The 13,893-nt window shown below is 39.0% G+C and overlaps 1 protein-coding gene across 3 annotated transcripts in view; it reads left to right on the top strand.

Moving 5' to 3' along the window:
• Window positions 1–13,893, top strand: part of CDH18 (cadherin 18) — a 151,103-nt gene that overhangs the window by 44,269 nt on the left and 92,941 nt on the right. The window lies entirely within an intron of this gene.

The following is a 13,893-nucleotide window of genomic DNA, read 5'->3' as shown; positions in this document are numbered from 1 at the left end:
AGAGGGCCCCGTGTGTCTGTGGTGCCAGCAAACTGGAGAGTGCAGAGTGTGTGCGTATTGCACGGGTGCTTATGTCAATGTGGGATCTTGGCCAAATCTCAGCCTGGAGGAGCCAGAGAGCCAGCTGAGTGGCTTGGGTAATGGGTATCCACCTGCTCAAAGGTCTGGGCCAGATACAGAAGAGGCCAGAGGGCTCACAACTCAGCTGCTGGAGGGGCCAAGAGGTCCAGACTAGTCTGGAGCGACTGTATGGTCTGTGGTTTGACTTAGAGGCTTGTTTGCATTTATGTGTCTGTGTGAAGGAGGCAAGAGGAGACCAGGAAGTTAGGTGCCAGCTTCTGGAGAGCCTGGGTACCAAAGCCAGCTGTTGGGAGCTCATATTGTGTATATGGGAGTATCGCTGGGCGCTGTGGGTCCAGGGCCAGTTGCTGGATATGCTCAGTGTGTAAGGCCCATTATTAAGGGATCCACAGTGTGATGGGGTGAGTGTAGTGTAGTGGGTGAGTGAGAATGTGTTTGTCCAGAGGAATCTGTGCCTGCAGTTGGAGGGGAGCTGCAGCCTCAGACTTCTCTGTCCAGGTACCATCAAGTGTGATGACCAGAGATCCAAGTGCCAGCTCCTGAGTTGACCAAGCATGCAAGGAAAGTTAGAGGAGGGATCCATGTTGTGTATAAATGGTCCATCTGGAGAAGGATGAGGCTGTTTATGCCATTTGTGTTAGAGTGTTAAGTGTTGGAGTATCTATGTGTCACCTGTTGCATGTATGTGTCCCATCTCTGTGTATACCTCTTAGGAGTACACCTTCTACATCACTACTGCTTTTAAATCATGGATTTTAAAAAGGGACCTGCAGCAGTGTCATTGCCATTAAGCTACCAGATTTGGCAACCTCTAACAGTCTTCAGCTTTTCAGTTGATTAGCACTAGGGTCTGTGTTTTGGTTTTATTTGTTTGGGGTTTTTTTCTGGGAGGGAAAAATTGTAAACTCTATGTGTAGAAATTTGCTGCAACTGTATTGTTGGGAATGTCAGAACTACTAAAAAGTGTAAGATTTTCAAAGTGCCTTGAACTTGAATGGCTTTCTAAAAAGTGTTTTATATTGGTGTTTATGAATTACTTTTAGTAATTAGCTTTGGGATGGTGATTAGCTATGTAATTATTAATTAACTATGACAGCCTGTGCTGGTTCCTGTTTGCTTTTCTCCCCAACTGCAGCAAAATATTCTGCTGAAGTTTTATAGATAAATATGTATTAATAACGCTGATGAAAGAGTCAGTGACTAGATCCTAAATTTATCTGTAAAGATTATGTGTATAGGATTATGTGATATTTTTAAATAAAAGTTTTCAGGGAACCCCAGAAAACATGAGTCACCCTTAAAAGTTAATATTGAAGAGTAGAGCAAATAATTTATTAATATACTTAGTATTTTAATGTGTTATATGTGTCCACATAGTGCTCAGTAATACACAAAAACCTTTCCCTGGGAGTTTGAGTTACAGATTTAATATGACACCTTTCTGAAATCATGAGGTCTTTTGATCTACGAACTTGAAGTAACATCTATCCCTGCTTGTTCTTTCCTTATGTCAAATGTGGCTCATCAAACAGCAATGATCAACATCTGACTAGTAATCCAACCCCAAAAGCTCATTTTGTTCCTCAAATTAGGCTGTATTTTCTAGAAGCCATAGCAGCCCACTTTTAGTTGCCACATGCTTCAGGAATTAGTGAAATCCGTAGTCTAGTTCTACTGCTTACATAGAAAACCCACTTCTGGAGGATGTTAACTACACACAGTTCTTCCCAGATGCATCAGTCTTTCTGAACAGAACATACAGAGTGAATTTGTAGGGTGTTAGTTCTTTCAAATCAGCAATTCTGGTTCTAACTGTGATGAGAGATAAAATCTTCACTCATTGAGGTTTTGAATGATAATATAGGTTATGGTTGGATGGGACATACATTTAAAATTGAATGACTGTAAAAAAAAAAGATATTTGTATTTATAATTATCTATTGTTACAGCAGTAATATTACAAAGATCTTAATCATGTATCAGGAGGTTGGACTAGATGATCTTTCAAGGTCCCTTCCAACCCTTAAGATTCTGTGATCAGCTTGTTTGGGTATTTTTTACTTGAAGATATTAAATAGTAAATAAATGTTTATGAAAGAACATCATTGAAAATTCATACAGACTAATTATGAAGTGTGAAAAATGTGCCAACCTCCTTCTGCTTTCTGTCTTCACAATAATATGAACAATGGCTTCAAGCATCCCTATAAGAAATGACCTGTTCACTAATTAGCTAGTTTGTTTCCTGACTGAGAGAACAATACAAATAATAAACATAGTCAATGGCTGAATAGATGCTTCCAGATATAGAGATGCTCCTCATAAACACCAAACGAGCAGCCCCTGAAGTTCAAGACTTTTGTCCTCATCTGTCACTGTTATTGTTTTCTAGACTTTATTGTCCGTAGTTCATGTGAGGATCGCAGATTTTGTGGCATTCTATTATGTAGAGTGTCATTTTAAAGTTGCATGTGTATTCCACTGCAAAACAAGAAAAAGCAAAGTGTTCTTTAATTGTTTATTCACAGATTTGATACTGCTAAGCAAATACTAAAGCTTAAAAAAGGCACCATCGTTAGTTAATGAAATCTATTAAAATGGAATTATTTTAACAGTGAGGTAACAATTATGAATTTAATAGATTAAGATCTACCTCATTTCCTTATTTTAGAAAAAATAAATTGGCATAAAGTGGAATTGCATAAACTTTCCAGTACAGAAAGGGAGACTACCCTTTGTATGTTTTAGTAGAACAGTCTGTCTGTTGTGGTATCTCAGATAAGAATCTACTGCGCTAAGTGGGGTAATGATAAGGTATCTGATGACTCTCTATCACTACTGTACATAGGAAATCATGCTAGTTACTAAAACAATTTCAGAAATCAAGTTCTGCCACTTGCTTGAATAGGCATCATTTTTTTAATATTAAGAAATCTTACTTTTTAGTAATGATTTCTTAGTGATATCTGTTTAAAGTAAACATATTTGCTTGGGTTAGTGATCCACTGCCAGAGGGGTTCATGTTGGAGTGCTAACTGAAACTGGATAGTCTTGTGTTTACCTGTCTCTTTGTTTTATACTGACAGGCTCCATTATAATTTTAATGACCTTATGGAGCTATAGAAGTATCTTACAGAAATTGAATGCGTCTGTTCTAAAGGAAAACTTTATGACGTGCCCCTGACTCTGTAAGTAATACACCATAGCAGATTTACAGGTTACTGTAGTGGTCTCAAAGTAAACTCAGTCTCCTCTATAATGTTTTTTACACATAGGCTCTTAAACTGTTACTGTTCAATAATTAAATCTTACAAAAGCAGTATTGCAGCATTATCATAGCATCACAGAATGGTGGGGTTTGGAAGAGACCTCTAGAGATCATCTAGTCCAACTCTTCTGCTAAAGCAGATCCACGTAGATCAGATCACACAGGAACACATCCAAACAGGTTTTGAAAGCCTCCAACAGCCTCTCTGGGCAGCCTGTGCCAGGGTTCCCTCACCCTTACAGTCAAAAGAGTTATCATGACATTTTGCTGATGACACATTTTGTTCAAGTTGGGTAAGGAGATATCTATGGTGAACCTTCAACATCTCACTTATGCTTGTGTTGCAGACCACTTACTTAAAGCTATTAGTAAAAACTTCACTTAATTATGTGTGATTGGTGATTCAGTATCTAGATGAGGTCTCAGAGAAGAATCGATCCAAAAGCTGAGTTGTTTATATTAGTGATATATCTTTCTAACAGTGTGTAGGGATTAAATTATTTCATGCATGGGTACTGTAATTTTATCTGTAAATTGTAAGAGCTGTATTCCATATTCAACTTTTCATATGTTTATTGTCCCTTAAGGAATTTCTGAAATGTTGTAGCGGAGATTACATCTCTAGCATATATCATTGCCAAATCTAGTTTGTTGTCAAGAGAATCACTAGAAATTTACACTCAAATTTTGATAGAGTCTTACCTCATTCTTCTCATTCTACCAGGTACCAGTACCATGCACTCCTCCATTCCTGAAGGAACAGAAATTTGTGCTCTGTCTAAAAATATTGTCATGTACACTTATTTGAGAGTGTCATCTACCAGCTGTCAGCTAAGAGTAATGTAAATATTGTAATGTCCTTTGCTTTCAATTTTAAGTAAATATTGGATTTTCTACACCTACAGTTTTCACACTTTTAAGATAAGCTCTGAACAATGGACTCAATTCTCACAGGTTTTTTGTGTGTTGAAAATATTGATATACTATTACAATATTCCCTTGAGTTCTTCAAAGGATAACTCGGGCCATCAGACAGATGGGCATAGAGATCTGAGCAGCTGAACAATACACTGTTTCTTTTTGTTTTCTAAGTACTCTGTTTTGGTACAGTTGAAGATTTTATGAGGGCAGTGGTACAACTGAAACCTCGTTGTTTAAGCCTTGTTTTTCACTAGTATAGAAACTGCACAGAAGGATCCTTACTAACCAAAAGCATACAAAGAGGAGGTGCCAAACGAGATGCTCAAGATGTGTACCAAGTATAATACTCAAGCAGCAGCACAGCTTTAAAGCAGAGGTCTCTACAACCTGGTTCGGTGTTTAGTATAGTGACTGATGTTTGCTGGGATGGCAAAAGTTGCATCAGTATACACAGGCAAGTCCTCTTGGCTGTGTATCCTGATGCAATTTTTGCCATCCACTCTCAGGAGATTTTGTGGTCCGTCTGCTGGAGCAGGGCTTTGAGGAGCACAAGGTGGATTCATCGCTCATCAGGACTAGTGTTCTGTCACTGTATTTTCTTTACTGGTTACCTACCACATCCATCTCTTCCAGCATCAATCATACAGCTAAAAAGGACATGCATAGGAGACAGAAAATCAAGGGTAAAAAGTTTCCCTGATGTTCTGACCTTGTTTTTCCTGTCCTGTGAGATGGACCTTGGATATTGCAGATTGAGCTCAGAAACAGGGAAGAAACTATTCCTTGATTGTTCTGCTCTTCTTTGTTTCTGTGTTAGTCTTTCATCATCTGTTGTTTTGAACAACTACTGTGGACCATCTGTGTTATCCAAGTTATCCTCAAAAAAACCCCCCATAAAAAAACCCCAACTTTGGCACACGTTTCTGTAACCACTAATTGGCAACTGGCAAGTTCCCAGATCATGTTATCATCTCGGCTTCCTAACCAGGACTATTGCACTATGGTAACTGCATTCCTTTTGTTGGTAGACACCCTTTTTTTTCTTCCTCCTTTTTTTTTTAACCTTTTGCCTGTAAGTAGACAGATGTATTTTTATACTTACAACATACTGCCTGATTATTGTGGGTTAACCCCAGTAGGCAGCTAAGCCTCACGCAGCCATTCACTCCCTCCCCCCACAATAGAATGGGGGAGAGAATTGGAGGCATAAAAGTGAGAAAACCCATGGGTTGAGCTAACGACAGTTTAATAGAGGAAGGAAAAGCTGTCTGCACAAGCAGAGCAAAACAAGGAATTAATTCTCCACTTTCCATGGGCAGGCAGGTGTTCAGCCATCTCCAGGAAAGCAAGGCTCCATCATGCATAATGATGACTCAGGAAGACAAATGCCATCACTCCAAACACTCCCCCTTCTTCCTCCCTCCTCCAGCTTTATATACCGAGCATTACACCATATGGCATGGAATATCCCTTGGGTCAGTTGAGGTCAGCTGTCCCAGCTGTGTCCTCTCCTAGCTTCTTGTGCCCCTCCAGCCCACTCAGTGGTGAGGTGATGTGAGAAGCAGAAAAGGCCTCAACTCTGTGTAAGCGCTGCTCAGTGAGACTAAAAACATCAATACTCTTTTCATCACAAATCCAAAGCACAGCCTTATATGAGCTGCTATGAAGAAAATTAATCCTATCCCAGCCAAGACCAGTACACTGGTGAAGTACAGTGTCTATTTGTTCAACCAAATTTGAAGTCCTGATGTGAAAGCAATGAGACATACATGATCACGTACTCTGGATTCTGTTGTCACATCCTTTACAGTCTTTCTCTTAGGTGTAAAATTGCTGTCTGCTCACCATTGCCAGATTCTACCTTCTGTGAGAACTGGAAAAGGTTTATTAAGCTAGATTTTCAATAACTCTAGACATTTGGATCTTTTCAGATGGATAGTAAAGAGCTTGTTGTCTTTTGCAGGTTTAGAATACTGTGCTATATGTATTAAAAATGCAAAAGTCTTGGTGTAAGAAAAGCATTCCACTGCAAATGTATGTAAAATGTCATTTTTTTCCAGAGTAGCATTATTCCTGTGAACAGGTGTTTCTGTGTCTGAACTTTTCACAAAGGGTATACAAACCATTAATTGTAAATTCTCTGTTTTTAAACAAGGAAGCCTAATGTGGAGATAAAAGGTGGAAACTGCATGTCTGATAAAATGTGTTTAACCTCAGGGAAAGATGATGAATAAGATTTCACCCTAAAGCCACAAATATGTTACTGTAATTTTTAGCTCATCTGGGATGAGAGCCAGGACACTGACTCAGAAGATTTATGCACTAGACTCTTTAAGGACTATGCCTTGAAGGAGCAATCCACATGCTAGCAATACTTCATCAGATCAGTCTTCATTGTTGTGGAATTAAGCAGTGACTTTATTGCCTTTAATTGTGGTAACAGGTGTCCTTTTTTCCAGACAATAGGTTATTATTAGCATCTCTAGTTCCACAAGATAGAATTACTAGGATGTTGAATCTTCTTTTTTTTATTCTTTTTTTTTCTTTTTTCCTTTGAATGTTTTGGCTGGGGAATTGAAGATACAGAGCAAAACATTGAGTTGAACTTTGTAGAGGTGCCCTAATTCATACACAGCGCTGCTTCTTGATCCACATTTTGCTTTTCCAATTCAATTTTCCCTTTCACGAGCTGTGGTGGGTATTGATAGTGTTGAGGATAATACTTTCAGGACTGCAGATAAAGGGTGACAATGAAACTTTGCACTGGCAATGGCAATGAAAGGGAACAATATTGAGGTACTATTCCAGGAGCTATGTTATCTGTCAGTTTGGTAAGATGCTTGCTTATGGTTGGAGACACGCTGATTGTATATTTATTAAATGGATTAACTTCTTGTGTTTCTGGTTCATGAGGTTGTTACAAATATATTGTGTTAATTACAAGTACATTCACATTTTTACCTTTTGTGCTTTGAGAAATGATGTTTAATTCACACTGGAGGTGGAGAGAAGACCAGCAGTGGTAGACTTGTGAAAAGGGAATGAGGCATATAGAATTGATTCAGGAGACTTTTTCCCTTGTTACTTGCATATAAACAGAGATTTTATTTTTATAATGCACGCAAATCCTGTAATTTAAAAACATAGCTGCCCTCAGAATTAATGCATCATCTGTGTTTCACTGGTAAAGATACATGCATTTGATTTCCCATCAGTATTCATCTTCTTAGAACAATGCCTACAGTTTCAGTTACAACCTGAACAAATGTAGCTGATAACATCTGGTCTTATAATAAACCATATAAAATTAACATCAGCTCTGCATCTGTTGACCATCTACTTAAAATCCAAACAAACACAAGGTATTTACATCGAAAATTTACATCGCTTTTAGAGTAGACAACAACAAAAGTGACATTTGGAGAACCTCTGTAATTCATCTGTATCTGAAAGGGAAAAGAAATAACCTCTAGAAACCACCAACAAACCAGGGATTTGTTCAGGAAAATTACCGTTACCAGCATATGTCATCCCTTTGATGTTTGACTTCAGCCTTCACACTGTGTGAATGACAGACACAAAGACTGACAATAGGGTTTCACAGTTTCCCTTAGGTGATGACCATCTTTTCTAAACTTGTCCCAGAGTCCATTTTCATTCCCTTGCTGACTTTGTCAAGCCCAAGAGCAGCAGCAGTACTTTGTCTGGTCTTTAAGATCTGAGGATATTGCTTAGTACTAGTTTCTTTTTACTTGCCTTTACTTCCACGTGCATTCTGTGACTTCATTGATGAATAATAGTAGGGGTTGGGGTTTTTTTTTTGAGAATCATATTACTCATCTTTTGTCTACCACCATATCATAGAATGGTAGGGGTTGGAAGGGACCTCTACAGATCATCTAGTCCAACCCCCCTGCTAAAGCAGGTTCACCTCGATCAAGTCACACAGGAACGTGTCCAGGGGAATGTGGAGACCTCCAGAGAGGGAGTCTTCCCAACCTCTCTGGGCAGCCTGTGCCAGTGCTTGGGCTCCCTCATAGGAAAGAAGTTTTTCCTTGTGTTTAAATGGAACTTTTTGTGTTCCAGTTTATGTCCATTACCCCTAGTCCTGTCGCTGAACACTACAAAAGATAAATGTCACCCCATCTGCCTGACGGCTACTCTTTAGGTACTTGTAAGTGTTGATGTAGTCTTCTCTTTTCTAGGATAAACAGCCCAGAGTCTCACAAACTTTCCTCATTTGAAAGATGTTCCAGTCTCCTGATCATCTCAAACTGTATCAACCTGGTCTGATCATCTAGAACTGGAATGTTTACATGACAAAAGCACACAGATATATTATCAAAGGAAAGACTCTATTCAGTCTTTCCACATTTCTCTATCAACTTGCCACTGCCTATCAGTGTCTGGAGTGCACTAACAGAACCCCCCACCTTGTCTAGGGCCCAAAATCCCATGTCAGATCCCTGGATACACCTCACTCTGCCCATATCTCAGGACTCCATGGCAGCCCCCCCAGTTCTGCCAGCTGCTGCCCCAGCAATGCTGCAGCAGGGCTGGTCTCCAGCTCTCCACAGTCCTGCCCTTCCCATCCATGGGCCTTGCCAAACCAGGCCCCTGTCCCCACAGGCCCCTGATGCTTGGACTGGGGCTGCCCTGGTGCCCCCAGCTGCCCTGCTCCTGACTGGGGCTGTGATAGACCCTGATTGCCAGGTCCTGCCATCACCAACCCAGGGAGCCCCAGCTCCTGGCCTCAGGGAGCTGTCAGCCCCCGCAGTGCCCTGACACTGTTTCAAGTGCTGTTGTCAACAAAAGTCTGTAAGATGGATGTTTTTCTTCAGGTTTTTAAACCTGTGAGAGAAACCTATCCCTCAGGCAAAAATAGAAAAAAAAGTTTTCCAGTTCCCAGCCAGAACCTACCTTGTGCAATATTCTCAACATTAGATAAAGCCACTACCATTGAAAATTGTCACATTAAGAAGAGGAGAAGCTACCCATTGCAGAGGAGTACAGCCTAGTCTGCAGTCTTTAAGTCCTCATGCAAGTCTTTTTTTTTCATTTTCACATAGTTTTGCCTTGTTTTTCTCTTGATACATTTTTCAGGATTAAAGCATGAATCTTTAAATAATATTTCTGGTCATAATTGCAATATGAAAATGTTCTAAAGATGTGATTCCTCTTCCTTTTTCCTTATCAGGTCCATAGAACTCTCAGTATCTCTGTTACATAGTATTTTGAGAGAATGCTTACAATGATTGCAAGGAAATATTTCATTCCATCTCTAACATTAGGGAGGGTGTAAAAGTAGAAGCCTTTCTGGAATGTAGGAAAGCACTTGCAGTCCAGGAAGCAGATATAGCCATCATGGGAGTAGTCCTAAGGGAAGAGGGGAGATTAAATGAGCTTTTGCTCTCTCCCAAATTGTTCTTTCAAGAAATACGTCTTAGATCAATAGATTGCATCTAAAAGTGTTCAGGCAGAAAATGCAACTATTCCCTATATATGTAACCACCATGCGAGTTAGGTTTTGCTTTACTTGAATGGGAGATGAAAATAAAATGAGGGACTTAACAGCTAAAACGGTTTCTTTTTGAGAAATCTCACTTTATGATGACATTTTCCCTAGGTTTTTGTTGTTAACATGAAATGGCAAGGACTGGTAACACCATGCAGATCTTTTCACTTGAATGTGTTTCCCAGTTCTTGGCAGTAATCCACTTGCAATCAGTTCTGATTGACTGATAAACAGTCAATACTGTAGTAAAAATTAATTCATCATCTGAGCCATAATGTTCTGTAAAAGTAAATGGATCACTGAAAGAAGATGCAGTTATGTTTATTTTTCTGATCCTTTATGTTTACTTAAATACAGCACCCTTCTGTGTTGTAGGGAGGAAGCCTCTATTTTCAAAGTGGATGTCTTTATGGTAAATAACTGGCTTACTTTGTACTTTGGAAGAAAAGAAAAACTGCTTTAAATTAGGAAAAGATGTGGTTTAATCTGACTTTGCATCAATTTCATCCTTCTTTGATTAAAGACTCCCTGGCAAGACTTTAGGAATACTCTAACCTCCCTGAACATTAGTTGTGGGGTACCTACTCCATTGACCAAGCACAGAATTAAGCTACTTATCAATATCTAATATTTTTTTTCTTCTTAATTCATTTTGGATTAATAATACAACTAACAGCTGTTGCCAGGTGACAGCCACAATGTTGCTGTGTTTTTAGTGTTTTCTTCTTTTGACTCTGAAGATCCTTTCTTTTGACAGGAGTCCTCAGGGTGAATTGCAAGGCCTTGAAATTAGAAATGATTCATGTAGCTGCTGACACGTATTCCTAGGCAGATGCAGAGAAACAAATCAAAACCAAATGTCCTTTACATTTTCTATCAAGTCAGCTATTTTACTTAAAAGATCCTAAATTATTACTGAAAATTTATTTTTTACTAGGACTGTACCACACAGCAAGAGAATAAGAAATAACAGGCAAAAAGGGAGCAATACTTTTATGTTAGGTGTTAGGATTTTGTAATCTACCTGATTTTTTCACTGCATTACTGTTTATTTTTATTTATACTTAAGAATTATGCACCATTTATAGTATGGAGAATAACTCTTCCCTATAAAATATATAAATTGAGGTACTCATTGGCTCAAACACACAGAGCAAAATATGTTTTTATGACAGGAGTTAGGACTCGGAAGAATACCCAGCCTGATGGGTTTTTGTTGGTACTTGCAGCTTTTGTGGTACTTTTAAAAGCCAGCCCATGATATTGGTTGTGCTGCCAATGTACTCGGCTCACAGACCGTGCCTGGTATGGAGTGAACAGAGGAATAGAAGAAGACTGTTGGCATTTCTTGTTTTGACTAGTGGAAGTGGAAAGCAACAGATATTTTTGGTGATTTTAAAAGTCATTTACAGCCTAAATCAGCCTGTGATTCTGTGTTAGCATTTGCTTGTGCTGGACGGTGTCTTACAGTGCAGACACCAAAACACCTATACCTCAAATGGCAGGGAAGGCTCTCTGAAGATCACTAGTCCTAATATTCATAGCAAAAAGAGTCTCCTTATCTAGTGGCAATCATCATGGTTCCTGTGTGACATTGGAATATCATCTCATTTCATAGGAAACGCTTCTGATCTCCCACTCCAAATCAATTTCTTACAGATTTCATTTTACAGGTACAGCAATAGGTGTAGAATTGTGTTACATTTCTGGAAGAGTGGCTTAGTGGATGATAGTAGCCGTAGTGCAACGCAAAATATAATATGATGACATTGCTACTTTTTCATTGCACAGTGATGGGCTATTTCAGTGGCTTAGAGAAAATACAAGTCAGTTTTAGAGACTCTGATTAAACTCTATTCGTTTTAAAGAGATTTTCTTTTACTCTTCAGTTAAATGTGTATTAAGCTTCTGAAGCCTAACCTTTCAGTACTAAATCAGAAATTAAGACAACAGCACAGATTCTAACCGTGCTTCATTGTCTTTACATGAGGTTTGTTTCTTTTGTTTCAGCGTCTTTTTCCCATTAGAAGGGTCATCAGATAGAGAAAAAGCAAGTCTATATGATGTAGAAAAGACTATTTTTTAAAAATCCTTTTTTTTCCAGTCTCTTTTGCAACATTACACATTACTATATTTAAAGGGTAGTTATTGAGTGGGTTTTTTATGTAGTTCTATCGTTCTAACTAAAAATAACTTATTACTGATGAAGATACTTTGAATAACTGTGTTATAAGAAATGATGAGAAATGATATTTTTATTGTTTTTCCTGAATCAAATGGAATTGTCAGTAATGTGAGTTTAGTAGGTATAAAGTTTCAATTAGGAAATAATGAAATGAGGCACTGTTGATTCAACATTAAATCTCTGATTTGCAAGAATCACTGTTCAGATGGGTAGTCACAATGATTTTTAGATAGTTTAGTCTAAATTAATGGATTCCTGTCTAGTGGAAAAGTGAGGAGGAATAATTTTTCTTGCTCAACCACCTGCCCCCTCTGTCTCATGACAGATAACACACTTATCCTATTGTGTATGAGGAAACAGCATTTGTCTCTGAAAACCATTTTCTACTGAAAATTTTCAGCCAAACTCATTCTTTGTCTTTAGAATATATTGGTTTTGCTACTTGTCCATTTAGACAATCTATTCACATATATATACATAGTTCCACGATTCAGTAACTGGTTTTGAAGTAGTATGGAATAATTTTATTTTGCTTTTCTGCTTGTTGAAAATAAGGATGTAATGCTGAGAAAGTAAGAGCTAACGTGTTAGAGATTGCAATTGGATGATGGTAGGTTAGACTGTTGGTAACTCTGAATTATAGAATCATAAAATTGTTTAGGTTGGAAAAGATCTTTAAGACCATTGATTTTTAAGATTGCTCAGTCATTAACCTGCTACTGCCGTGTCCACCACTAAAGCATGACCCTCAGCACCACACCTACACATCTTTTAAATACCTCCAGTGATGGTGACTTAACCGCTTCCCTGAACAGCCTATTCCTATTCCCTGAGCTTGATAACCCTTTCATAGAATCATACAATGGTAGGGTTGGAAGGGACCTTTAGAAATCATCTAGTCCAAACTAGATGCTCAAGCATTTCAGTGAAGAAATTGTTCCCAATATCTAATCTAATCAACTCACTACAGCCTTCTTTCAGGTAGTTGTAGAGAGTAATCATGTCTTCACTCGGCCTTTCTTCAGGCTAAACAACCCCAGTTTCATCAACCACTGCTTGTAAGACTTGTGCTATTGACTCTTCACTGACATCATTACCCTTCTTTGGATGCACTGCAGCACTGGACACAGTAATCAAGACATGACCTCACCAGCGCCAAGTACAAGGGAACAATCACTTATTTGGTTCTGCTGGCCAGGCCATTTCTGATACAAGCCAGGATACCGTTGGCCTTCTTGGCCACCTGAGCACTTTGCTGGCTCATGTTCAGCCAGCTGTTGATTAACAGGTCCTTTTCCTCTGGGCAACTCTCCAGCCACTCTTCCCCAAGCCTCTGGCGTTGCATGGAGTTGTCATGGCTTAAGCACAGGACCTGGCGCTTGGTCTTGTTAAACCTCATACAATTTGCCTTGGCCCATCACTCCAGCCTTTCCAGGTGCCTCTGAAGAGCCTTCTTGCCCTCAAGCAGACCAACACTCCCACCCAATTTTGTGTTGTGGCAAACATACCGAGGGTGCACTTGATCTCCTCATCTTGTTCCTTGATAAAGATACTAAACAGAACAGGCCTCAGTTGCCAAATGAATTTAACTCCATTCACGACTACTCTATCAATATGCCCATCCAAACCATGAGCAGACAGTTTCTTCAGGAGAATGCTGTGGGAAATAGTATCAAAAGCTTTACAAAAGTCCAGGTAGACAACACTCACAGTCTTTCTCTCATTGGCTGAGTTACCTTGTCTTAGATGGAGATCAGGTTCATCAAGAGGACCTTCCTTTCATAAATCCATGCTGACTGGACCTGATCACTTGGTTGTCTCAAACTATTTAGAGCACGTTTCATTTTTCTTAGCGCCAAAGTCCAAGCTGTTATTTAACTAGTTTTTTGCTGGTATCTTCTGTAATAACAGAACAGATCAAAA

Source organism: Colius striatus, chromosome 4 (assembly GCF_028858725.1).
Source record: "Colius striatus isolate bColStr4 chromosome 4, bColStr4.1.hap1, whole genome shotgun sequence".
In the NCBI taxonomy this organism is placed as follows: domain Eukaryota; kingdom Metazoa; phylum Chordata; class Aves; order Coliiformes; family Coliidae; genus Colius; species Colius striatus.
The sequence above is the reverse complement of the archived record's forward strand: the minus strand, read 5'-3'. Positions and strand labels throughout refer to the sequence as shown.